Consider the following 25,978-nt stretch of genomic DNA (forward strand, 5'->3'; position numbering starts at 1 on the left):
TGGATTCATATGTTAGTTGGTTAAGATCTCTACCTTTTTTAAAATTAGTTTTTATAGAAGTGTAGTAGATTTACAATGTTCTGTTAGTTTCTGCTGTACTGAAAATTGATTCAGTTATACATGTCTACTCTTTTTTAAATTCTATTCTCAATTAGGTCATTACAGAGTATTGAGTCGAGTTCTCTGTGCTATATAGTAGATTGTTACTGTTGTCGTTGTTCAGTTGCTAAGTTGTGTCCAGCGCTTTGCAACCCCAGAGCTTGCTCAAACTCATGTCCTTGGAGTCAGTGATGCCGTGCAACCATCTCATCCATCCTCTGTTGCCCCCTTCTCCTCCTGCCCTCAGTCTTTCCCAGAATCACGATCTTTTCTGATGAGTTGGCCTTTCACATCAGGTGACCAAAGTATTAGAGCTTTAACTTCAGCATCAGTCCTTCCAGTGAATATTCAGTGTTGATTCTTTTAGGATTGACTGGTTTGATCTCCTTAGTCCAAGAGACTCACAAGAGTCTTCTCCAGCACCACAGTTCAAAAGCATCAATTCTTCGACACTCAACCTTCTTTATGGTCCAACTCTCACATCCGTAGTTATCTATTTTATATGTAATAGTGTGTATATGTCAATCCCAATTTATTCCTCTCCCGCTTTCCCCCTTGTGTTAGTTGCTCAGTTGTGTCCGACTCTTTGCGACTCCCTGGACTGTAGCCCACCAGACTCTTTTGTCCATCGGATTCTCCAGGCAAGAATACTGGAATGGATTGACATTCCCTTCTCCAGGGGATCTTCCCAACCAGGGATAAAACCCAGATCTCCTGCATTGTAGCAGATTCTTTACTGTCTGAACTACCAGGGAAGCTTCCCCCCCCCCCCACTTGGTAACCATAAATTTGTTTTCTACATCTGCGATGCTTTCTGTTTTGTAAATAAGTTCATTTGTACCTTTTGTAACATTTGTTTAGATACCGCATATAAACGATATCATATGATATCTCTCCCTGACTTACATCACTCGTTGTGACAGTCTCTAAGTCTATCCATGTCACTAAAATGGCCTTGTTTTGTTCTTTTTTATGGCTGAATAATGCTCCATTATATATATGCACCACATCTTCTTTATTCAGTCCTCTATTGGTGGGCATTTAGGTTGCATTCATGTCCTGGCTATTGTGAATAGTGCTGCAATGAACATTGGGGTACATGTATCTTCAAATTATGGTTTTCTCCAGATACATGCCAAGATCTCTAACTCTTGATGGCATTGTCTCATAGTGAGCAACCAGTCTTGAAAATGTCACCATATTTATACAACCATGTTTTGACAATTATATAACTATTTTATTGTATTTCATACTTACCTATAAAAATTAATGAGCAATGTAAAAATGAAAGTCTTGCTATTAGTGAGACTTCCACTAGAATTTAATAAAATCCTTGAGAACAGAGGATTTGGGCTTTTTTCTTCCCTGCTTTTTTCCTGCCACCTAAAAAAATATGATACATAATAGGCTTTCAATACATACTTGCTGAATGGATATAAGAAATCAGTGAATCAGTTTTCATTACTGTAAATCAGAAATTATAAGGAGCATTAAAATCAGTGAATCTTTAGGCTCAATTGGACACTATGTTTAAACTGATCACTTGTATTTTTCTTTGTGGAAAAAAAAAGCTAAGTAAAATATACCAAATGCTAGAAAGATGCCGTCTAAAGATTCAGTGATACAGTGATTGGGAGGCCTCTAAAAGTACAGACAGAATTATCCCTTTAGTGTTTTAAATGCTAAAGAAGTTCACAGAATGTTGATTAGGGATCTGGCTTGTTTTAGAATCTTCTGCCAAGAAAAGAAGATGATCAAACACTTTCGTGACAAAATTTTTGAGATGGTTAACTAGATTTGAACTGCACAATTTCCATCAGCAAATCCCAAGTTAAAATCATTCTTTTGATAGTTACTTGAGTTCAATTCAGTAACTCAGTCATGTCTAACTCTTTTCAACCCTATGGACTGCAGCACCTCAGGCTTCTCTGTCCATCACCAACTCCTGGAACTTACTCAAACTCATGTCTGATGATTTGGTGATGCCATCCAACCATCTTATCCCCTGTCATCCCCTTCTCCTCCTGCCTTCAACATTTCCCAGCATCAGGGTCTTTTCCAATGAGTCTGTTCCTTGCATCAGGTGGCCAAAGTATTGGAGCTTCAGCTTTAGCCTCAGTCCTTCCAATGTGTATTTAGGACTGATTTCCTTTAGGATTGACAGGTTTGATCTCCTTTCAGTCCAGTGGACTCTCAAGAGTCTTCTCCAACACCACAGTTCAAAAGCTGTTATTAGTTACTTAGTTTGTGCCTGTTTCATCCATGAGGAGACGAGTCCAGTCAAAGTCTACAGAATCCAGGGAAGCCTGGACATCTCAGGGACTAAAACTAGCAGGACTCTCTTTCCACCTCTGTCTCTTGTCTCACCCTCTTTTTATGTGTGTGTGATGATCTTTTATTGCACATGAGATTTTCTTTAAGTATCTGCATTGTGGGGCTCATATTCTAATAATCATCCAGCAGAGAAGAAATTCCCACCAGCTCACTTTATAAAATGTTAGAGGAGCACTGAATTGTCCTATCTTGGGTTATGCACCACTGAGGAAAAGACCATTCTCCAGAGGAAAGGTGGGGGCGATGTCATTAGTACAGAATTGCACATTAAACAAATATTTCTTTTTTGCTTTTTATATTTTAAATAATCATAGGCAAATTGTAATACTGTCTGTTGCTAAAAATAAAAACTAGAATCAATTTTAATTAATGAAGAACTCTGTAATGTCAAAAAATTTTGCTCAGTTAAATGAAAATAGAATCCCCCTGTTAGAACATAACTCTTACTTTTAAGTTATGTACATATCTAACTTTCTTAGATGTTTTTAAAATGATTTTTTACAGAAGTTAGGAATGCCTATACAGGGCTTCCCTGATGGCTCAGTCAGTAAAGAATCAGCCTGCAATGCAGGAGACACATGAGACACAGGTTGAATTCCTGGGTCGGAAAGATTTGCTGGAGAAGGAAATGGCAACCTTCTCCAGTATTCTTGCCTGAAAAATCCCATGACAGATGAGCCTGGCAGACTATAGTCCATGAGGTCTCAGAGAGTTGGACATGACTAAGCAACAGTGTGCACGCGCACACACACACACACACACACACACACACACACACATGTGATAAGGACATGGGCATCCCCCTTGGTTACAGTTTTCTGTTATTGACTTTGAGCAAGAGATATATCCTGAGATTCAGTTTTGTGTCTGTTTTTGTTTTTAAATCAATTTTGTGGGGTTTTGTTTGTTTTTTAGTCTATAAACTGATGGGATTAAAAGCAGTATTTATTTCACAGACTGGTTGTGAAGATCAAGAGAGATAATGGATGTAAAAAAATTTGTTAATTACAGAGTACAATACTTAAGTAGTTATCATTGTATCCTGTTTCTAAAGTAATATTCTGAATTTGGGGTCTATGAACATCCCTTCTCCTGCACCCAAATTATATGCAAACTTGAATGTGTTTATACCTGTATCAGTTAATAATAGGTTCAGCTGTGAGTGACAGAACACCAAGTAGCTGTGGTCTAACAAAATGTAAGTCCACTTCCCTCTCACACTATACAAACTCCAGAGATCAGCCATCCAGGACAAGTACGGCAGTTCCACGATCACCAGTGATCCAAGCTCCTTCCATCTTGTTTCACTTTACTGAGCCTCTAGTTTTTACCTCATGGTCCAGAATGACAGCTTAAACACTCAGTCAGCAATAAAGGAGTGGATGAAGGACATGCTCCCTTTAAGAACACTTCCTGAAAGTTGAACATGACACTTAAACTCTTTTATCTCACTGAATTTAGTCACATGGCCACACCTCACTTAAGAGCAGCTAAGAAATGTAGTCTTCTTTCTAGGGCATCCGTTACTAAGCAAGGCCCTGGAGAAGAAAATGGCAACCCACTACAATATTCTTGCCTGGACAATCCCGTGGATAGAGGAGCCTGACAGGCCAAAGTCCATGGGGTCACAAAGAGTTGGACACAGCTGAGCCACTGAGCACATTACTAAGCAGGAAGGGAGAGTACCTAAAGGGAGAATCTTCAGTGTCTGCAATAAGATGGGTATATATTTTAAACAGAATAGTGGGAAGATATATTTCAAATAGAGCTTTCATCATAATCTTAAAGAGGTCTATTAAAATTTATAAATAGAAAACCCACTGTTTCAGAACAGAATCAGCTATTTTACTTTGTAAACATATATTAGGGATATCTTTCTAGATTATCACCTGTCTGTGCTGTGAGCAGGAGAATCAGTTCATTTCAGTTCAGTTGCTCAGTCGTGTCTGACTGTTTGTGACCCCATGAACCGCAGCACTCCAGGCCTCCCTGTCCATCACCAACTCCCGGAGTTTACCCAAACCCATGTCCATCGAGTCGGTGATGCCATCCAACCACCTCATCCTCTGTCGTCCCCTTCTCCTCCTGCCCCCAATCCTTCCCATCTTTTCCAATGAGTCAACTCTTTGCATGAGGTGGCCAAAGTATTGGAGTTTCAGCTTCAACATCAGTCCTTCCAATGAACACCCAGGACTGATCTCCTTTAGGATGGACTGGTTGGATCTCCTTGCAGTCCAAGGGACTCTCAAGAGTCTTCTCCAACACCACAGTTCAAAAGCATCAATTCTGCGGCGCTCAGCTTTCTTCACAGTCCAACTCTCACATCCATACATGACCACTGGAAAAACCATAGCCTTGACTAGACGGACCTTTGTTGGCAAAGTAATGTCTCTGCTTTTAAATATGCTATATAGGTTGGTCATATGGAGAAGGCAATGACACCTCACTCCAGTACTCTTGCCTGGGAAACCCCATGGACAGAGGAGCCTGGTAGGCTGCAGCCCATGAGGTCTCGAAGAGTCGGACATGACTGAGTGACTTCACTTTCACTTTTCACTTTCATGCACTGGAGGAGGAAATGGCAACCCACTCCAGTATTCTTGCCTGGGTAATCCCAGGAACGGAGGAGCCTGGTGGGCTGCCGTCTATGGGGTCGCACAGAGTCAGACACGACCGATGCGACTTAGCAGCAGCAGCAGCAGCAGATTGGTCATAACCTTCCTTCCAAGGAGTAAGCGTCTTTTAATTTCATGGCTGCAATCACCATCAGCAGTGATTTTGGAGCCCAAAAAAAATAAAGTCTGACACTGTTTCCACTGTTTCCCCATCTATTTCCCATGAAGTGATGGGACCAGATGCCATGATCTTAGTTTTCTGAACATTGAGCTTTAAGCCAACTTTTTCACTCTCCTCCTTCACCTTCATCAAGAGGCTCTTTAGTTCTTCTTCACTTTCTGCCATAAGGGTGGTGTCGTCTGCATATCTGAGGTTATTGATATTTCTCCCGGCAATCTTGATTCCAGCTTGTGTTTCTTCCAGCCCAGCGTTTCTCATGATGTACTCTGCATATAAGTTAAATAAGCAGGGTGACAATATACAGCCTTGACGTATTCCTTTTCCTATTTGGAACCAGTCTGCTGTTCCATGTCCAGTTCTAACTGTTGCTTCCTGACCTGCATAGAGGTTTCTCAAGAGACAGGTCAGATGGTCTGGTATTCCCAACTCTTTCAGAATTTTCCACAGTTTATTGTGATCCACACAGTCAAAGGCTTTGGCACAGTCAATAAAGCAGAAATAGATGTTTTTCTGGAACTCTCTTGCTTTTTCAATGATCCAGCATGAGAGTAGCAAGTAGTAAATAAGCAGAGGTTCAGTGCTGTCGTGTATATAGTATCAATGCCATTTGATAATGATAGTTTATTATTTTAATTTACCCTCTTAAATCAATCACTTTACATAAGTTAGTTACTTCTTTTTCATGCACTCTACTGATGATGTATTACTTAAAAGATTTTTAAGCAATTTAAAATTGTATCTATTCCCTCTTCTTCTTTCATCATTTTGGATTCTAATCTCAATTCTTTTTGAGAATTAGTTGAGTTTTGCTTTTCATAATTAATTTCAAATTAATAAAGCATAGTAAACATCTTTTGTAGCTTAATTGAATTTTTCTTTTAAAGCTTTGCTCTGTACAAATCATCTAATCTTATTGTTTAATCTCCATTTTAAGTAACACATGTTAAGCAACACATAAAATGTCAAAAATTCTAATTTAATTCATTTCGAAAGTAAACAACTGATAAAACCAACTCAAAAAAAGTAAATAGTTTTTAGACATGTTAATGGTTTCATTTTTCTTTTTATTGTGCAGTCTTTTCTTATGCAAAAATTTGTAGCTATAAATGGTTAGATGATTTATTTGAATTAATGTCAGCTAAGAAGTTTCTCTCTTTAGAAACAAGCCAGATGTCAACATTAAACACATGACCCCCAAACAAAGAAAGAAAAAGTTTTTACTAATGTAATTGTCAAAGTAAAAATGCATCAGGATTTTTTTAAGTATTAAAAATAGTTAATTATGCAGCCATTAAAAAAACTTGATTGACAAAGACAGATGTATATTCATATTGTTAAAGTGGAAAGGAAGGTTACAAAGTAAGTATGTCTCATGTATTTTTTTGAATATTTAAGTGTCAGAAGGAAAACAGTTAACAATATACACCAGCTCTTCAACCATTTAGTATCATCTATCTGTGAATGATGGGATTAAAGGTGATTTTTACTTTCTAGAGTATTCCTTCTTATATTGTATGGATTTTTATAGTATCATGTTGCATTACTTTTATTACCAGCCCCCCCCCAAAAAAACTAGTAAGTTTTTCCCATTTTGAAGAAAAGTTAATTATAATAAAATGGATAAAGAAAGGTAGCATTTTGGGATTTTTTTCCCCACTCCAGAGCTCTATCTTTAAAAATGAAAAAGTCAACAGTGCTTACTTTGGCAGTACATATACTTAAAAAAAGAAAGAAAGAAATTAAAATGTCGTTTAGAAGGTAGGTAGAATTATATACCCATAACTGACCACTGCAATTTTAAAGCATAGCATTTAGCAAATTTCACAGGAGACTTGATACATTGCTGCTTTTGTTGAAGAAACTTCTTTGCCTTGTCTGTGCAGGGCTGATAGCTACACTGAATTGCAATGAGATGTGAAAGTAGAGTAAGTCAGTGTGAATTAGAAATTCAGTCTCCTGGATCTCTTTCCCTTCAGAGTCACTGACGCAGTGTTAATGAGGATGTGTGTGTGTTACTTATCTCAAGGTGTGAGGTCAGCAAATGACTGCGGGGCACATCAGTAAAGCTTTTGTGCTCTGTGGAAGCAAGAATAAACCAGCTATTTTCACCCAAGCCCAGGCATTCCCTTCTCTGGATTCCCCAGCGGTTCCTTCAGCTGAATCTAAGCCTTCAAATAAAGCCACTTTCTGTGCTTCTCTGTGCATGCTGAGAATCCTGCCAAAGCCTTCTGTGAAGTATCTGTGAGTTTCTCCTGGGAGAACACCACACAGTGTCCTTGGCTTCCTGCTCTAAATGATCCACCCCAATGACACACTGTAATCCTACTCAAGGTAGGGAGAATGAGCTGCCAAAACCTATTTATCACTTTGCTGGCCTTGAACCATGCACATCTGTCTAAAGTTAAACAAGGGTCATAGGAAGAGCTTTTCTTCTTTCCCGTCTTGCCAACACTAGAATCTTGTATAAAGATTAAAATAAATTGTCTAGTGTTTCACTGCCTTGGTTTTCCCACCCTACAAACTGCCATTCTTTAAAGTTGTATAAAAGAGTGAATTTGGTAAAATAGATGCTTGCAGTTGCACAAATAAATATTGAATATCCAGAGCTAGGAGAAATTGGTTAAATAGATGATGCTTGCCATTAAAATGGAATATTATGCTACCATTGAAAATAATATTGAAGAATATTTAATGAATTGCCAAATGGCCAGGATATTCCATTGAATGGATAACTATCACCTGTTTAACCAAAATAGTATGTAGAATATTATCCCAGTTTTGTTTTTAAAAATTAAAAATATATACATAGAAAGATATGTACCAATAAACTTTCTGTAGTTACCTTTGAATGAAAGAATTACGTTTGAATTTTCCTTTCTTTCTTCCCTTTCTTTCATCAGTATTTATTAACTTTTCTACTTCTGAAATACCTAGAAAGTCATTTGAAATAGGTTGGTTAGTGTTGATCCTTATGTAAAATAGAAAATTTACTAATTAATATGAAACAAGGGAAGATTTTAGAGCATTTTATTTCTGGCAGTTAAGTTTATTTTTTTTAAAAGACACTGTGGAGTGTCTTTATATTTTTAAAGACACTTTAGAAACTGTGGAGAGGGGGCAGAGGGTAATACAGGAACTCTCTGTAACTCAATTTTCCTCTAAACCTAAAACTTCTCTAAAAATAAAATCTATTAATTAAAATTTTAGAAGCCATTCTACACTTGTTCTACTTGGCCATCTTTTATTTTTTCTCCATCACAAGTTATGTCACTAATCACATGTTACATGAATATTTAAGTTTTAACAAGCCATAGGACAGTGTTTACCGGCTTCCCAGGTGGCACTAGTGGTAAAGAACCCGCCCGCCAATGCAGGAGATATAAGAGACACCAGTTCAATCCCTGGGTCATGAAGATCCCCTGGAGAAGGAAATGGCAACCCACTCCACTATTCTTGCCTGGAGAATTCCATGAACAGAGGAGCTTGGTGGGCTACCATCCATAGGGTTGCAAAGAGTCAGACATGACTGAAGTGACTTAGCATGCCTGCCGGGAGTGTTTATGAGCAAGATGGCTGTGGCTATAGTCTGGAAAACAGTAAGGGCTTGCTGAATACTCTGTTCTGTTAGGATCCCATATTCTGAGTTTCTTCCTCTGACTGACTCCCCCTGGCCTCCTGAACCTCAAACACTATCAGCCCCCTTCCCCTCCTAGCCATAGAACAAAACAGACTCTGTACCCCCTGGAATCCTGTAGGCGTTAGCATTAACCCCTATTCTCAGGAGCCTGTCATCAGTGGCACTGCTGTGAAATCAATTCAATGCATGTAACTGCTCTGAAAGTTTGCGGCCGTATCGTTATAGCCACTCTTTTGGGTAAGACTGACCTCCAGGTGGCTCTAGTGGTAAAGAGCTTGCCTGCCAACGCAGGAGACTTAAGAGACACCGGTTCAATCCCTGGGTCAGGAAAATCCCCTGAAGAAGGGCATGGCAACCCACTCCAGGATTCCTGCCTGGAGAATCGCCAAAATAGAGAAGCCTGGCAGCTATGGCCCATAGGCTCACAAAAAGTCAGACACAACTGAAGCGACTTAGCACACACCAGAAAGCTCTCACTGAAGTCTAAGTATGAATGAATACTAACCATATGACCAAAAGGAAGGTGTGAGGTCCAGGATGAGTAAAGCATGTAAGGATGAGTGAGGGCACTGGAAGGCCATGATACAGGGTATTGAGATCTCCTCCTAACCCTGTATATCTTGCCCCCTGTTCTCAGTAGCATGGGGCTTCAGGAAGAAGGTAGAAGGGAACCCAGTAAGATAGAGGCAAGGGGGTACCACTATCCTATGCTTGGCTTGGGGTAGAACTCTAGTCATCATTTTTACCAAACTAACCAGTGCTAACTGTTTTAAACCCAGTAACAGTAATTATTTCTTTCCTTCTTTTTCATCATCCCATAAACATGCGCTAGACCTCTATTCTGTGCCCAACTCTGTGCTGGGTTCTGAGGTTGTAAGGTGAGAACAAGCAGCCATATCCCCTTTCCTTCATGAGGTGTATAGTCTAATGGGAAGGAACTGATCAAGAAACAACACATAAAAATGTAAAATTGTAGCTATGACAAGTGCCATGGAAGAGAGGCACACTAGTACAGTATCAGAGTCAAAAGTGAAAGTGTTAGTCGCTCAGTTGTGTCTCACTCTGTGATCCCATGGACTCTAGCCTGCCAGGCTCCTCTGCCCATGGGATTTCCCAGGCAAGAATACTGGAGTGGGTTGCCATTCCCTTCTCCAGGGGATCTTCCTGACCCAGGGATCGAACACAGGTCTCCCACATTGCATGCAGATTCTTTACCTCCTGAGCCACCAGGGAACAGTATAGGAGGGCTGAATCTGGGAAGTCAGGCTAGACACCACAAGGAAGTGATGCGTCAGCTGAACTCTGAAGAACAAGTCAAGTGAATGAGGCAGGGAACATGAAGGGTTTTCCAGACAGAAGGAGGAGCATGTGCTGAAGCTTGGAAGGGGGCTACTAGAGCACTGAGGAAAGCCTTTGGTTTTTAATGTTCTGACTCTCAGACACCCCAAAGGATTCATCCAGATGCAAGCAAAGGTTCCCCTGAACCTGTGATATTCATCTTTTGTGTTTTGCTTCAGCTATAAAATTTGTTTTTACAGCTGCACTTTCTGGTACAGAATTTGAATACGGATCATAAAACGATCACAGGGAAAGACTACACATATTGATTGTTCTGATTTTGATTGCTAAATGGCTGATGTGGTCCAGCAGTTACTTTGTCACCTTGATAAAGTAACATAAGCATCAAAGGTCAGGCTCTCAAATTTAGGTTGTCTTCATAACATGATTCTCACGCACTTTTTAAGTTTTATTTAACATTGCAGCTTTGATTTTAGATACAAGCAAAATTAGATTGAGCTTTGCCCGCAAGTTGTTTTCTTTGTAATTCTTTGATAAGGTAAAGAGTTTTGTCAAGCACTGTTTTTAATGCTTGAATTTAAAGAACTTCAAAGACAATTAGTCCTGGTTAGACCATTCATCTGTGATTATTTTCATGGTGAAATGGTAGTATTAAATCTCCTGATGTTAAGGAATAATTTGACTTCAAAGCATAGTTCCAGAATATTCTGTCCGGTCTTGCCACAAGTTTCTGTTCCTTAAGGTTTATTCTTATAAGAGCTGTTCAATGAGTACAGTAGCAAGAAAATGGATGAAAAACATACGATGTTCTTATTCAAGGGTTCAGTTGATCATTTTCATTTTTAAACTTTCAGTCATCCACCTTACCCTTACTCATTTTCCAGTGTATCAGGCTATACTGTGCATATGTTAGCCCTTCCCAGGTGGCACTAGTGGTAAAGAACTCACCTGCCAGTGCAGGAGACATAAGAGACACAGGTTTGATCCCTGGGTCAGGAAGATCCCCTGGAGAGGGAAATGGCAACCCACTCCACTATTCTTGCCTGGAGAATTCCATGGACAGAGGAGTCTGGTGGGCTACAGTCCATGGGATCACACAGTCAGAGGGAGGTGCATATGTTAAAACTGTTGAAAATGACAAAATGTGAACTAGGATAGTGGAATGCAACAGGAAACATTTTGTGTATTTAAATTTTTTTTAATTTAGAAAAAGCCAAACTCTATTTTGATAAGACACACTAACAGAAACCAACTGGAAAGACTAAATTATTTTTCTAAGACAAAAATTTTGAAATAGAGTGTCAATGTTTTTGAATAATGTTGACCTAAAAGATACTATGACATACTTTCAAGTGTGATATTATTAGTGTAACAGCAGGATAACAGTTAATGTCTTTAAATATGACTAAGTATAGTTTACGGAGAAGGCAATGGCAACCCACTCCAGTACTTTTGCCTGGAAAATCCCTTGGATGGAGGAGACTGGTAGGCTGCAATCCATGGAGTCGCTAGGAGTCGGACACTACTGAGTGACTTCATTTTCACTTTTCACTTCCATGCATTAGAGAAGGAAATGGCAACCACTCCAGTATTCTTGCCTGGAGAATCTCAGGGATGGGGGAGCCTGGTGGGCTGCCGTCTATGGGGTCGAACAGAGTTGGACACGACTGAAGTGACTTAGCAGCAGCAGCAGCAAGTGTAGTTTAAGAAAAATAATAAAATCTATTAGATGAACCAGAGAATTATTGAAGGTTTGCTGGGATAGTTTCTCAGCAGGATTGCAGAGATCTTCCATGCTTTCTCCTAATATAACATCAACTTTATTTCTATCATGTGTTCTTTAGTGGAAGTATTCGTTTTCTTTCCATATTTCCCTTTTATATTTCGACTAAAGTTTACCTGTGTTAGCTACCCTTTCCCCCAGGTTACTCCCCTAGTCTATATCTTTGAATTAATTTGTATATGGTATAAGTAGTCTTAACTCATAAGAGCCATATTGAATTTACTGTGCTAAGTGGTGTAAACAGTCTATGTTGTTATTGTTCAGTTGCTCAGTCATGTCCAACTCTTTGCAACCCCATGGACTGCAGCATGCCAGGCTTCCCTGTCCTTCACTGTCTTCTGGAGTTTGCTCAGATTCTTGTCCATTGAATCGATGATGCTATCTAACCATCTCATCCTCTGCCGCCCTCTTCTCCTTTTGTCTTCAATCTTTCCCAGCATCAGGGTCTTTTCCAACAAGTTGGCTCTTTGCATCATGTGGCCGAAGTTTTGGAGATTCAGCTTCAACAACAGTCCTTCCAATGAATATTCAGGGTTGATTTCCTTTAGGATTGCCTGGTTTGACCTCCTTGCAGTCCAAGGGGCTCTCAAGAGTCTTCTCCAGCACCACGGTTCAAAGCAATCTATGACCACTGGTAATTACATGCTTGTCCTTTATGTAACAATTATTCTACTGAAATTTTCTTCCACTGAAAGTTTCCCTGCCACTCTCAAGATATCTAGTGCCATGACTAGAGTTCTCTCCCCACCTTCATTATTTTTTTTTTGCTTCTCACCCCACCCCCTTTTTCTTGCTTCCTGTAACTATGGAAGCTTATATAAGCAAACTTCTAGAAGCACTCATCTTACTGGAAAATAATAGATGACCCAAATAAAATATTATTAATATTTTAATTATAAACAGTAATTTATTGAGCATTTTTTATGTGCCAGGCAGTAGACTAACTACTTTACATGGATTATCTCATTGAACCTATGAAATCTGTACCTAATTTTTAATGCTTATTTTTTAAGCAAAGAAATTGAAGTTCAGGAAAATCAAGAAAAGTTTGTTCAAGATCTTTTCAGTATTAAGTGGTGGGGCTAGAATTGAAACTTCATAGGGGCATGTTTTAATACTGTGACTGTTTCTTTTTCCACATAGATAATGTCACACTATGTTGCATTAGGGCATCTCCTGAAAGTGAATTTGTTCAATAATGAAGTCTTCACTTCTAACCACTGCACCTTACTGTCTCAAGTCTGCCTTCAGGAACCTTCAGTGATAATAGAAAGTAAATGATGTTGCTTCTAGTTTTGAAAATAAGGCATAAGTAAACTCAATTATGTCTTTAGAACAGCTGCCCAAGTAATAAATCCCTCCCTCTGTTTATAGTTGCCATAAGTTCATTTGCATAACCAGGATGCTGTTGGAAAGTTCTCTAATAGCACCTTTCCCACTGTTTGAAGAGTTTGATCAAAAACAGATATGTTGGGAGCCATTGCTGAAAGAGTGAAGATAAACTTGAGATAACACTGGTATTTTTATGTAAAGGACAAACTTGTTAAGGATGAACAGAAAAGGGAGTGTGAAACTGTCGTTTGCCTTGAAATTAGCCACAAATGATAGAAAAGAGTCTGTTGTTGTTTAATCGCTAAGTCGTGTCCAACTCTTTGCGACCCTATGGACTGTAGCCAACAGGCTCCTCTGTCCATGGGATTTCCCAGGCAAGAATACTGGAGTGGGTTACTGTTTCCTTCTCCAGAGGATCTTCCTGATCCAGGAATCAAGCTGGGGTTTCCTACATTGTCAGGTGAATTCTTTACCACTGAGCCGCTAGGAAACCCTACCTAGAGTTTAGCTAAAATAAAATTCTATCAGCATTGAATTTACCACAGAAGTCTGTTTTTAAGAGCTGTTTATATTCACTTGGGATAGGTCTAGAGGGTTAATTCAATCACATGAATCTAATTTTAATGTTAAGAAAGTCAGTTGGGCTGATGATACCTTGAATGAATTGAGTACCTTCAGCAAATAACAGTGAATCTTATTCAGGTTATGCAGCTGTTTTCCACTTTTCTCAGTTAATGAGAGAGAAGCAGTATTGCCCTTGTGCTAAGTGCTAAGTCGCTCAGTTGTGTCCGACTCTTTGCTACTGCACGGACTGCAGCCTGCCAGGCTCCCCTGTCCATGGGATTCTCCAGGTAAGAATACTGGAGTAGATTGTCATTTCCTCCTCCGGGAGTATTGCCCTGGAGCCAGACAAGTTTGAGTTTGAATCCTGACTTCCTGTTTATCAGGTTGGAGACTTTGGGTAAATTTCACCTCTCTGACCTTCACTCTCGTTTTCTGTTAAAGGGACTAATAGTATCAATATTTGCTCCTAAGGATCATTAGATACATTTGTGAAAGTGAAATCAGACCCCTCCCTCTCTTTCCTTCCCTTTTTTATCTCTTTATGAAATGGGAAATATCATTTAAAGGTATTGTATGGTACCTTTTCTTTAAGGAACTATACTCCTCTTATTTGCTTTGAGAATTGTTACATCAGGGGATAAGTTGCATACAGAATAATTGCTCTGGGTTCTAATATAAGGGCTTCCCAGGTGGTGCACTGATAAAGAATCTCCCTGCCAATTCAGGAGACATGAGACACAGGTTTGATTCCTGGGTCACAAAGATCCCCTGGAGGAGGAATTGGCAGCCCACTCCACTATTCTTGCCTGGAAAATCCCATGGACAGCAGGGCCTGGCAGGCTACAGTCCATGAGGTCACAAAGAGTGGGACATAACTGAGCACACATGCATGCCTTTTCTAATATAAAGATTGATTGTATATTGTTTCATCCATTCAAGTTGAAAGTGATAAAAATCAGTATTCACAAATAAATTATGAAAGAAATCAAGCAAAAACATTATTCCAAACATTCTTTGAAGAAGATGAAACTGTTAAATTAATCCTCACCATGTTAAGCTCTTGTTGTTATTATGTGTAGGACTTAGTCTTAATAAATTTTAAGTAGGAACATATAATTTTATAAATGAAGATTCCATTTTTTCAGCTCATTGTAAAAGGAACTCAAGAAGTTACTAGATGAATTTGTTTTTGGTAGGCCAAGGTTATTTCACATTTTAATAGTATTTTCATATTAAACAGTTTCATATTAAACATAGTGTACACCTATTAAATTATATGAGTTCCATGTAGTGATAGCAGTCTTGTTGCTCAAGAGACTGAATCCCTGGAGGGTACTCAAAAAACAAATTTTCTTGTGACTAGTCACATATGTGATATTGTGTCACCTCTCACTTGAAGTGAAAGTACTTCCTTTTCCTGTGTCACAGTTGAATCATAATTTTTTTCTTGCTATTACATTTATATTATGGTGGCATAAAAGTTGTAAAATTTGAGTAAATTTTAGAAAGCACAGGAAGAGCTCCTGATTTTAGTTATTAGTCAGAATACCACTCTCCCCACTCTTGAATTCCCCAACTGTCTAGAAATAATATTTTTGCTGTTAGGTATGCATGTTAAGATGCCTAAACAAAGAAGACCTATAATTCTTTGCTCCATTCTCTGATAATTAGGATTAGAGTGAGCAGAAATGCAGAGGAAATTTTCCAAATCGCCTATTGTCTATACAAAAGTAAGGACCCTGATAGATAGATACTCTTCCATGAGAGACTGCTGCTACTCGTGACGGTGATGATGGTGATGTTATATATTGTATTTTATAATTACAACAATAATGGTGTATATTTTAAAGTCGCCAATAAGATAGTCACCCAGACTAAAGGCTGTGTGGCGTCTGAATATAATAACATCAGGCAAGCGGGCTCTCTCACCACCCTGTCCAAATGTGGGTTCAAGAAAGGTGACCTGTTGTTTCTCTTGTATCATCATTTACTAGTATCACGTTTCCTTTTAAAGTCCTAAAGAAGGGCTGAGTGAGGCAATTGTATTTGCACCATGGAAATAGGGGACATACTGCCTTTATGAGAATTTCTTGTAAAACACCTCCCCAGGGAAAAAAAAAAATCTTAAAAACTACCGTCTGATGGCCCAGCCCTGAAGCACTTCACACATAGGGTGTTATTTTCCAAATGAATAAATAATGCAACTGCAGTAAGGACAACTCTGCCCTAAAGGAACCCACGATGTAAAGGCAACAGAAGGTGGAACCATGGATTCTCATCCACATCCCTTAAGTCAAACACTTAAGAGCTTTTCTGATTTGTATTTCCCATTTCCTCATTTGCAATCAAAATGACTTCTACTCTGGCAAGACGGAGGGGAAGGTTTCTAAAACAGGAGTGGACTAGATAAGTCACAGAGGTCCACACAGTGGTTTGGAGTTGAGACTCTGGAGACAGACAGGTCCAAATCCTGGCTCTCCCACTTACTGGAAGAGGAGCTTCGACAAGCCCACCCTCTTGTATTTTGAGGACTCAGTGAGAGGACAAGTGGAAAACACTTAGGAACAGGCCAGGCACAGAGTAAATGCTAAATAAATACTTGCCATTGGTGTTGACAGTGTCAAAACCTGAATTCAATTTCATATTTTCTTCACTATTAGATGGTCAGAATTCAAGAAAGGTCTAATGTTTTTTAGCTCTTAGCACATTTAAAAGAGAGAAATGTCAAGACAGGCTTACAAACATTATAGTATGTTTTAAATATTTATATTTTCATTACTGATATTTCTAGTATATGCTATTTATGGAAAAGCACTTGATTTTATGCATTTAACCAAAAATAGAATGCAGTTTATTTTTGCTGCTCACCAAACAATTACAGAATAACTTCTAATCTGTAGTTCACTCTAGGTGTTATGACCCAACAAAGTAGTGGTTCTTGAACTTGTGCTCTTCGGGACATCTTTATATTCTTATAAATAATTCAGAAACCCCAGAGAACTTTTGTTCATATGTTTTATCTGTTACTGTTTATCTGTTAGAAATGAAGCCAGGCAATAATAAACCCATTATATGTCAACATAGTAACATATAAAAAACTGTGTAAACAGAGAAAGTAAATATATCTTCATAAAAAATAACTGTAGTTTCAAAAACAAAAAAAAGTATAGGTAGTGAGTGGTGTTGTTTTAAATTTTTGCAAGTTTCCTTAATATCTTTGTCAACGAAAGACAGGTGGGTTCTTCTACCTATCTCATGTATTTAATCTGTTGTGATATCACATGACACATAGACACTGTGTACTCAGGAGAGAATGAGAACTGAAAATACAAATGACATTTCATGCCACATATCCACCTTGGGAGGCCCATCATAGATCAGAGCCTGACCTTCCCTAGTAGCCCTGTGATAACTTTAGAATAATACAGAGCATAATACTTTTTGAAAATAGGAAGTCCATGGAAAGGAAGTGGAATTAACTGCTCCTCTAGTTTCTTAGCACTCTGACCTAATTCTACAATGTTTATTTGTTTTTTAAAACCCCGATGTGTTCCTCATTAATTTCACATCCAGTGAGCAGGGCATATTGTCTTGGTCTAAGTATTATGGAAAAAAATTTTGGCTCATTTGAAAGAATCATTTTTCTGGACCTCGGTGTCCCCTTGTGTAAATGAGAAAATTGAATCAAATGAGTCCAAGAATCCTTTTGGTATGAGATTCTATTCTTCTCACTTAGAGTGGAAAGATTGTCATTAAAAAAGAAGAAAGCAGAATTTGCTTTATGTATCTAGTTACTATAGATCTAGGGATTGCTTAATACATAAAATTACAGATTGCACAATTGCGAGGAGCAATAAACTTGTTCTGAGAAGAACTGAAGTCATCTCAGTCAACCTCCTGCCATGTTAGAGTCTCCAGTTGAGTTACACTGCTTTCAATTAGTTTTTGAAAATTGACTAAATGGAAGGAGAGGCCTACAGATTACCCCTTCCCAGACACAGTCAGGAAAAAGAAAAGATCTTATCAGAAGGCATTTGCAAATTGAAGATTAGTAAATCGGGCTCTGCTTATGTTTTAAGTTAGTGTTTAAGTGATCAGGCAGGCTCTAATGTCAGGCATAGCATACCTCTGCAACTTGGTCCTTACAGATCCTCAGGATAGTTCACCTCTCTGAACCTCAGTTTCTTCCTCTCTAAAATGTCCACTTTAGAGGGTCGCTTTGAAGATTGGATGAAACAAGATGTTATCAGATCAATGGTAGTTCCAAATGCTGGTTCTGTCCTTTACTAGTAGGTTTCTTCATCTGTAAAATGGGACTAATGACACCTCCCTTTCACAGTTGTGGGAAGATTTAATGCACAAGTCCTAGCATATAGTTCTGAACTTTGCAAATTGGAATCAGTTGAGGCTTTTGAATTGTGGTGTTGGAGAAGACTCTTGAGAGTCCCTTGGACTGCAGGGAGATCCAACCTGTCCATCCTAAAGGAAATCAGTCCTGAATATTCATTGGAAGTACTGATGCTGAAGCTGAAACTCCAATACTTTGGCCACCTGATGCGAAGAACTGACTCATTTGAAAAGACTCTGATATTGGGAATGATTGAAGGTGGGAAGAGAAGGGGACAACAGAGGATGAGATGGTTGGATGGCATCACTGACTCGATGGACATGAGTTTGAGTAAGTTCTGGGAGTTGGTGATAGACTGGGAAGCCTGGCATACCGCAGTCCATGGGTCGCAAAGAGTTAGGCACAACTGAGTGACTAAACTTAACCTAACTGAGGTTTTAAAATTCCTGACTCCTAATTTCACCTATAGAGATTCTGGAGTGTGGCCTGGGAATAACAATTTTTAAAGTTTTCCAGGTGACTCCAATGTGCAGCCAGTCCACTGAAATCCTGCATATATTTAAAACAGCCATTTTCCCTGGAACATTGTATTTGAACTGAAGACACAGTCAGTTCTCTATGTGGTTGTCTGACTGGTTTGTATATCAAAAACATATATTATTTTTGTTTCACTAAATATAACATCAGTTTAGATCTTTTGTTAAAGCAGATGAATCTCCTTCTCTCTGCCACACAATTACATGGAAACATTCCAGTGAAGTATTACTTGTAAATGAAATAGGACTCTCATTTAAATAATCTATTTAATAGCATGGAATACTTAAAGTGCCCTCTGTGTCTTAGCATTGTTACTTCAAGTAGACTGTGAAAATTCGTCATATTTGGAATTAGATTTGTAATGAGATGCTGCTGCTGCTAAGTTGCTTCAGTCTTGTCCGACTCTGTGCGACCCCATAGACGGCAGCCCACCAGGCTCCCCCGTCCCTGGGATTCTCCAGGCAAGAACACTGGAGTGGGTTGCCATGAGTCAGTAATAAATACAGCTGCCTGCTGAATGTTTAGATTTTGTCTGCTAGCCTTAGTTAGGCTGGGAAACGAGGTGCTGACAATGAGGGGAGACTCGTGGCACTTGCATTCTGGAGATGGCTTGTTTTCTGCCCTCGAAGCTGTCACCCTTCTGGAAAGAGAGGTAGTTTCTGCTGGTCTCTGCATTGCCCTCTAACTGCTCAACAGTAGTGTCGATAACTTTACTTTTTGGCTCCTAACACAGCACAATGTAAATATGACTTCATTTTTATGCTCAACCACCTTGGAAAACCAATAAGAGTTCCCTAGTCACCCTCCCTCTAGCCTGGAGTGGCATGTACTTTCTCCCCGAGTTGATGAACAAGTGCCCTGTCCCTGATATTTTTTACTTTATCAGCTCTACTCAAGTGTCCTCCTTTTCTTGGCATCTCCTCCCTCATCCTCGTTACTTCTCTTTTTCGTCCATCCTTTAGTCTCCCCACTGAGCACCCTGATTCTTCTTCCCTCTCATCACGGTGTTCTGATACATATAAGAATCAACCTAGAGGACATGGAAGAAAGTATAGCAACAAATTACTAGTGATTAAAAGTGGTTTATTACTAGAGAAGCTAACAGAAAGAAACACACAATATATCATGGAAAATCCTGTCTCTGGGAGGGAGTTGGGATAGTTCACACTATTTGTTATTATTATTCAAGTTGTAGTTCATGTACAATTCTGCCATTTAATTGAATAATACTTGGGAAAAAATATTAGGTGTAAATCTTTGTTGTGAATAAAACAGAATCAGCACTTTCCTATAAGTCAGCTATTTTTCCTTTCCTTAAGCCCAGGAGTTGTCATTTCTTTGGGGCCAAAACATACATTTCACAGTAACATTTTAGAGACGCTGATGGGGCTCAATTACTGTGGCCGAGGCTGCGTGGTCGAGATTTGCTGTAAGAATGGACATCCCCTGAGTCCTCACCTGAGGTCATTAAATTGATTTAGTCTGGATCCACTGGCTGTATTTTAATGCATCTTAGCTGTAAAAATACAAGGCCCCATTGTGTAATACAGGCAGTGTATTGTGATTTTTCTTGGCCTGTCAATGTAAAAAATGTGTCTGTTTGCCTTTCCCTATGACCTGAAAAAAAATTTTTTTTTTTTTTTAGCTATATTACAGAGTAGCAGGACACCCTGGAAATGTTGCTTTTGGAAGATACCTTGAGGAATAACATAGAAAGATCTGGCAACGTAATTTGTTAAAGGTGCCAGGGATATATACATGTTCATCTGGGGGCACTGTATTACCCTCCCTTTTCAATTAAGTACCGGGCCTAGGAGTGAACCACATTAAGAGTCTCCAAGAAGCTGGTGGTTCTTCCAGTGGTGGTCTGCTGTGGCCAGAGAGGTCATTTTCGCTGCAACCACTCAGGAGAGAGGCCAAGCAGATGGGCACATGCTCCAATACCCAGAGCCCTAGGAAACCACACTAAATATACTGTGTCCAGGATTTGCCCAAAATAAACCAGATGGCATTCAACTTGCCAGTGCCTTTAGTATAATGTGTGTTGTGGGCTGTTGCAGGACCCATGTGTCTATCATAAGATTCTGTTGAATCCGGGTGTTTTCTTTTCTCTCTCCATTTTTTTTTCCTCTCTGGCATGCGGTCATTGGTAACCATTTCTTCAGATATATCTTCTTGTGGGTGCCTCTAGGGTGGTTTTGCTTTATTGTAGTAGGTGCTGGGTTGAGTACCTTACAGGAAATTGCCACACAGCTTCATAATGTGGTTTTGTACTGGGCCTATTTTTAGACTCTTTTCCATACCTTTGGGACTCCTGGGTGTTCTTTCCCAAGGATAGATCTCCAGCTATGGATGTTTAAATACTGCCCATAAACATGGGAGAGAGGCTGTGCCACTTTTCTGCCTGTTCCCCCATTTGAGAGTGTCTTTGGTAAAAGTCTCACTGCCGCAGACTCTAGAGCCCCTTAGGCCTGGGTTAGAATCTGAACGCTGCCACAGCCTGTCTCCAGCAGGCTCCTTACCCTCCTAGAGCATGGGTTACCTAATACGTAAAAATGGAGGTTAAGAGCAGACCTTCAAGGAGTTGCTTTGAAGATTAAATCAGATAATGAATGCAAATTGCCTGGTAGATAGTAAGCATTCAATAAATGTCAGATATTGCAATTAGGTATTATTACTGCTATTACTGTGAATATCCTGACCTAATTCAGGCCCTATACCCATAAACACAGTCCCCTAAATTATTGTCATGGTTGCTTCTCTTCCCTTAAACTGTTTAACATTTTAAACTTGGACTTAAAAAAAGACCTCATTTTTGAAGACTAAGCTATTCATTTTGATTCTTTACTTCACCTATCTCTGTCTCATGCTCTGAAGGGTTTTTGTTTCTTTAAACTACCATTGGTCAACGTCTCCTTATTCTGTGCTACCAGTTATATGCTTTACTGTGCATTTTTCCCACTCCAGTATTCTGGCCTGGAGAGTTCCATGGACTGTATAGTCCATGGGGTCGCAAAGAGTCGGACACAACTGAGCGACTTGCACTTGCCCTTGTGCATTTTTCAGTTCAAGTTCAACCAGTGTTTGTCAGGCACCTTCTGTCTGATAAGCACCATGGGCACAGCAGATGCAGAAGCATGGAGGTGAGCAATGCAATGGCCTGTCTAGAGAATTCAGGCGGAACCACATGTGGAGCATTGGATGTTGAGATGAGGGTTTCTCTGGAAGGGGCTAGGTTACAAAGAGCTTTGTAGGCCTTCCTGAGGAATTTAGACGTTATCCTATAGACTGTGATTAGGGCTATTGCAAGGGTTTCGGAAGTAGAGTCCCCGTTTTCTTTTTCATTAAAGTACCACTTACCTACAGTGAAGCTCACAAATCAGAAGCCCACAGCCTAATACATTTTTCATACATGTGCACCTACAGTCGCTCAGTGGTGTCCGACTCATGTGTGAACAGTATTTCTAGCGACTCATTTGTGTCTCTTCCCATCAGTTCCCCCAGAGGTAACCACTGTTCTGACGTATTTCACTCTACATTAGTTTTGCCAGTTTTCAGCTTTGTATAACTGGATTCGTACAGTATGTGTTCTTTTGTGTCTGGCTTCTTTCATTCAACCTTTTGTGTGTGAGAATCATCCATGTTGTTGTGTGTAGCTGTAGCCTGTTCCTGTTTGAATGCTGTGTCGCCTTGCATTGTATTAAAAATGCCTCTGCAGGCATTTGTGACTACTGTTTTCTTTTCATTTATTCACCTAAAATTACCTAAAAGTGGACCAAGAATGGACTCCTTCTCCACTTTCATTTTTGTGCCCCTTACAAAATGCTCACCGTACAAGGACCATCTGAAAAGGACCAAGGATCTGTCAATAGCTGGAACATTTAAGATCCCAAGGGAAAATGGCTCAAGGGTGTTCTAGTTTATAATGTAAGGTCTTTATTTTCTTGTTATTCTTTACTGCCTCCCATGACCTTTCACCTCATCAATTAACAAATGATTATTGAGAACTGACAAGGTGCCAGACACTGGGACATGCAGCAAGAAGTCTGTAATATGCAGTCAATCAAGCTGCTAAGTCGCTTCAGTCGTATCCGACTCTGTGCGACCCCACAGACGGCAGCCCACCAGGCTCCGCCATCCCTGGGATTCTCCAGGCAAGAATACTGGAGTGGGCTGCCATTTCTTTCTCCAGTGCATGAAAGGGAAAAGTGAAAGTGGAGTCGCTCAGTCGTGTCCGACTCTTAGCGACCCCATGGACTGCAGCCTACCAGGCTCCTCCGTCCATGGGATTTTCCAGGCAAGAGTACTGGAATGGAGTGCCATTGCCTTCTCCGAAGTCAATCAAGAGTCCCTCCTAATCTGGAGGGTTGGGGAACTTTCTTAATGGAGTAACAGTTCATCTGTAAACTGAAGGATGAGCAGCAGTTAGCTAGGGAGGAAGAATAGTCACAAAGGCCCTTAGGTGGGAGGAAATCCCCAAAGCTTCAGAAACTATAAGAAAATACATCTGGAATGAAAAGGAAGAGGGGGAGAGTGGCAGAGTTGGAGCTGGAGACAGAGACAGTGACCCAGTCAAGTGAGAGCTCGTGTTCCCTTAAGGATCTTGGACTTTATTGTAAAGGCAACGTAAAGCCTTTGAGCAGAAGGGGAGTAATGTGATCTGTTTTGCATTTTTTAAATACTTAGATTCCCTGATGATTCATGTTTATTAAAAGAAAGGGGCCTACTGCTGAATATCTGACCTGTTGGTTTGGGACCTGTAGGACAATTAGCCCTAGTTAAGGGATCAGTCATTATTCTTTGATGGCTTCATCTCATTTTTAACATTTTCGGGTCTTTTTTGTATATTTTCTCTTCCTTGCATCCTAGATTTTCAGAACTTCCTTCCCTTTGACTAGAATATAAGAGGAAGTACTCTTCAGAACTGATTTAAAATCCTGACTTTCTTCTTTAATTGAACTCTTCATTTAATGGTGGTAAATCTCAGGATATAAACTTCAAAGGGGTTACCACGTCGATACATCACTAGTCTACTTCAGTGTCATTAGTTTTACTGTGTATCCAGACTGAGAACAATTTATTAAGAGTAACATAAGCACTTGTATTAATTAGCCCTAACCACTGTACTTTAAAAAAAAATCAAAGTGGCTTAACCTAAAGTTTCATGTTCTTACTCCTGCCCAGTATGATGGAGGTGGCACGCTTCCAAGAGGCAACTCAGGAGCCTGGGCTCCTGTCCCCAGGTGCTTCCATCATCTCAGAGTCCTTAGCTTCCAATGGCACTGCTGGGGAAAGGATGGCATAGATTGTGTTGAGCATTCTGCCACAAGACCTGGAAGAGGTGACTGTCAATTCTGCACACATTCTGTTGACCAGAGCACAGTCTCATGTCCACAGAATTCAGCTGTAAGGGAGACAGGATGATAAATGACCTCCTGAGTACCAGGAAGATTTAAGGAGTCAGCATCCTGCCATCCAGCCAGTCTGACACAGTGACAGAAAATGTACTCAAACTTTTGTTGCTTTTTTACAAATTACATTTATTCATCTTTCTATGCACTAAGGATTCTAAGTACCAGCACTGTGCCAGACTCTAGGAGTACAATGGGAAGCAAGGCAGACATAGTTTTTGCAGTTCAGCCAAGAGAGGGACAGAAGTAACACAGTCACAGGAACGGCTGTTTAATGGGGTAGCACTGTAGTAAGGGTTAGGAGGGAAATTAGCGTGAGTTCAGGGAGAGCACCCCTGAGGAAGAGGCGGTTTAAGCCGTCTTCTGACAGATGACAGGGAGCAGAGAGACAGAAGAAGCGGGCAGCTTTCAGAGGGAGCAAGAAGGGGCACTGGGAGTTTAAGGAACTGAAGAAAGCATGGCTGAAGCCTAGGGTAGGGGGAGACAGGAGCCAGATGATCCAGGGCCTTGGTGGACCATGAGAAGCAAACAATGAGGGACATAAAGCAGTGGGAAGCCAGTGAAGGATATTCAACCTGGGAGTACATGATCACAAATGTGCTTTATAAAACACTGCCCTCAACATGGAAGATAGATTGGAATAAGGCCAGGGATGGTGTCGGCAACCCAGGTGTTTTATCTGTATGGCTTCTTTCTGGTTTCTGTTCTTCCTTCATAGCCTCCCACCACTGTATGTAAAACTGATAGGCTCCAGTGGAAGTGCTGGAATTTTCAGTTCCAGACATGGAGATGTTATCTGTATTATTGAAGTAGAATAATCTCATCCAATTCTGAGCTCTTTGTCGTCTTGAAATATTCCTCATGGCCTCTGCTGTCTGTCTTGACTCAGTTAATCACATCATCTCTGTGGCCAGACCCTTGTTGGTGAGGTTTGCCGCCACTTAATCTGGAGCTGGCATTGTATTAATAGAAAGCAGTGCCCATGACTGCCCCGTCTGCCATTTTGAAAAAGTCTAATCAACACCTCATTCATCCAGCATTATTGGGTGATAAGCTGTCTCCTATAAGATCTTGTTTCTCTTAAGTACTTAGAGGTGATTTAAAGACTTTTTAAAATTTTCTGATTTCTAAAATGGACATAGAACAAAATTAAAGATGGAGTTTTAAAGGGAAAAAGTCCTTAACTTCATTAGACAATAATGTTTACTTTTGCATATCACGTTAGAATATTTTTAGACTTGTTCTTGCCTGGAGACTCTCAGGGACCTGAGAGCCTGGTGGGCTGCCGTTTATGGGGTCACACAGAGTTGGACACGACTGAAGCGACTTAGCAGCAATAGCAGGTATATCAAAATATCTTCCATTGCTGTTTCCTTTTGTTCCAATATAGTATCTTGTCTATAGCAGAAATAAATAAATATGTTGGATGTGTTAGTGAACATGTGAAGGAATGTACGTTAATAAAAGAAATTTTTAAATGTTGAAAAGCCAAAAGAAGAAAATTTAAATGACCTAAAATAATTTTTAACAACAACAACAAAAAACCTGTGATCGCTCCACTGAAAGACAAATTTTACCTGTACATTTTAACATAGTTTTAATCAGCATTTTGTATCCTGCTTTTCTGGAGAAAAAAAAAAATTTTATGGCCTTTTTTCTAAAATATCAGACGTAATTTTCTGACACGAGGTAGTCACAGAGCAGATAACATTATCAGACATTTTTATGCAGAAAAACTCAGACTCAGATTAGATGGCTGGGTGCAGGGAACAGGACCAGGAAAGGTCCCCATGCTTCCTTCCAACTGATGAATTTCTTTCATTCATCACGCTGCACTG

At 39.8% G+C, this 25,978-nt stretch overlaps 1 protein-coding gene and 1 long non-coding RNA gene across 6 annotated transcripts in view; both read left to right on the forward strand.

Annotated features, from left to right (window-relative positions):
- SCFD2 (sec1 family domain containing 2) overlaps positions 1-25,978 on the forward strand; it is a 378,818-nt gene that overhangs the window by 188,696 nt on the left and 164,144 nt on the right. The window lies entirely within an intron of this gene.
- LOC145515592 (uncharacterized) lies at positions 898-14,829 on the forward strand. The gene is made up of 2 exons (XR_014060935.1): positions 898-3,022; positions 14,586-14,829. It is a non-coding gene; the product is annotated as an uncharacterized LOC145515592 (long non-coding RNA).

This window comes from Giraffa tippelskirchi, chromosome 1 (assembly GCF_054371585.1).
Source record: "Giraffa tippelskirchi isolate mGirTip1 chromosome 1, T2T-mGirTip1v1.2.pri, whole genome shotgun sequence".
Taxonomy (NCBI): domain Eukaryota; kingdom Metazoa; phylum Chordata; class Mammalia; order Artiodactyla; family Giraffidae; genus Giraffa; species Giraffa tippelskirchi.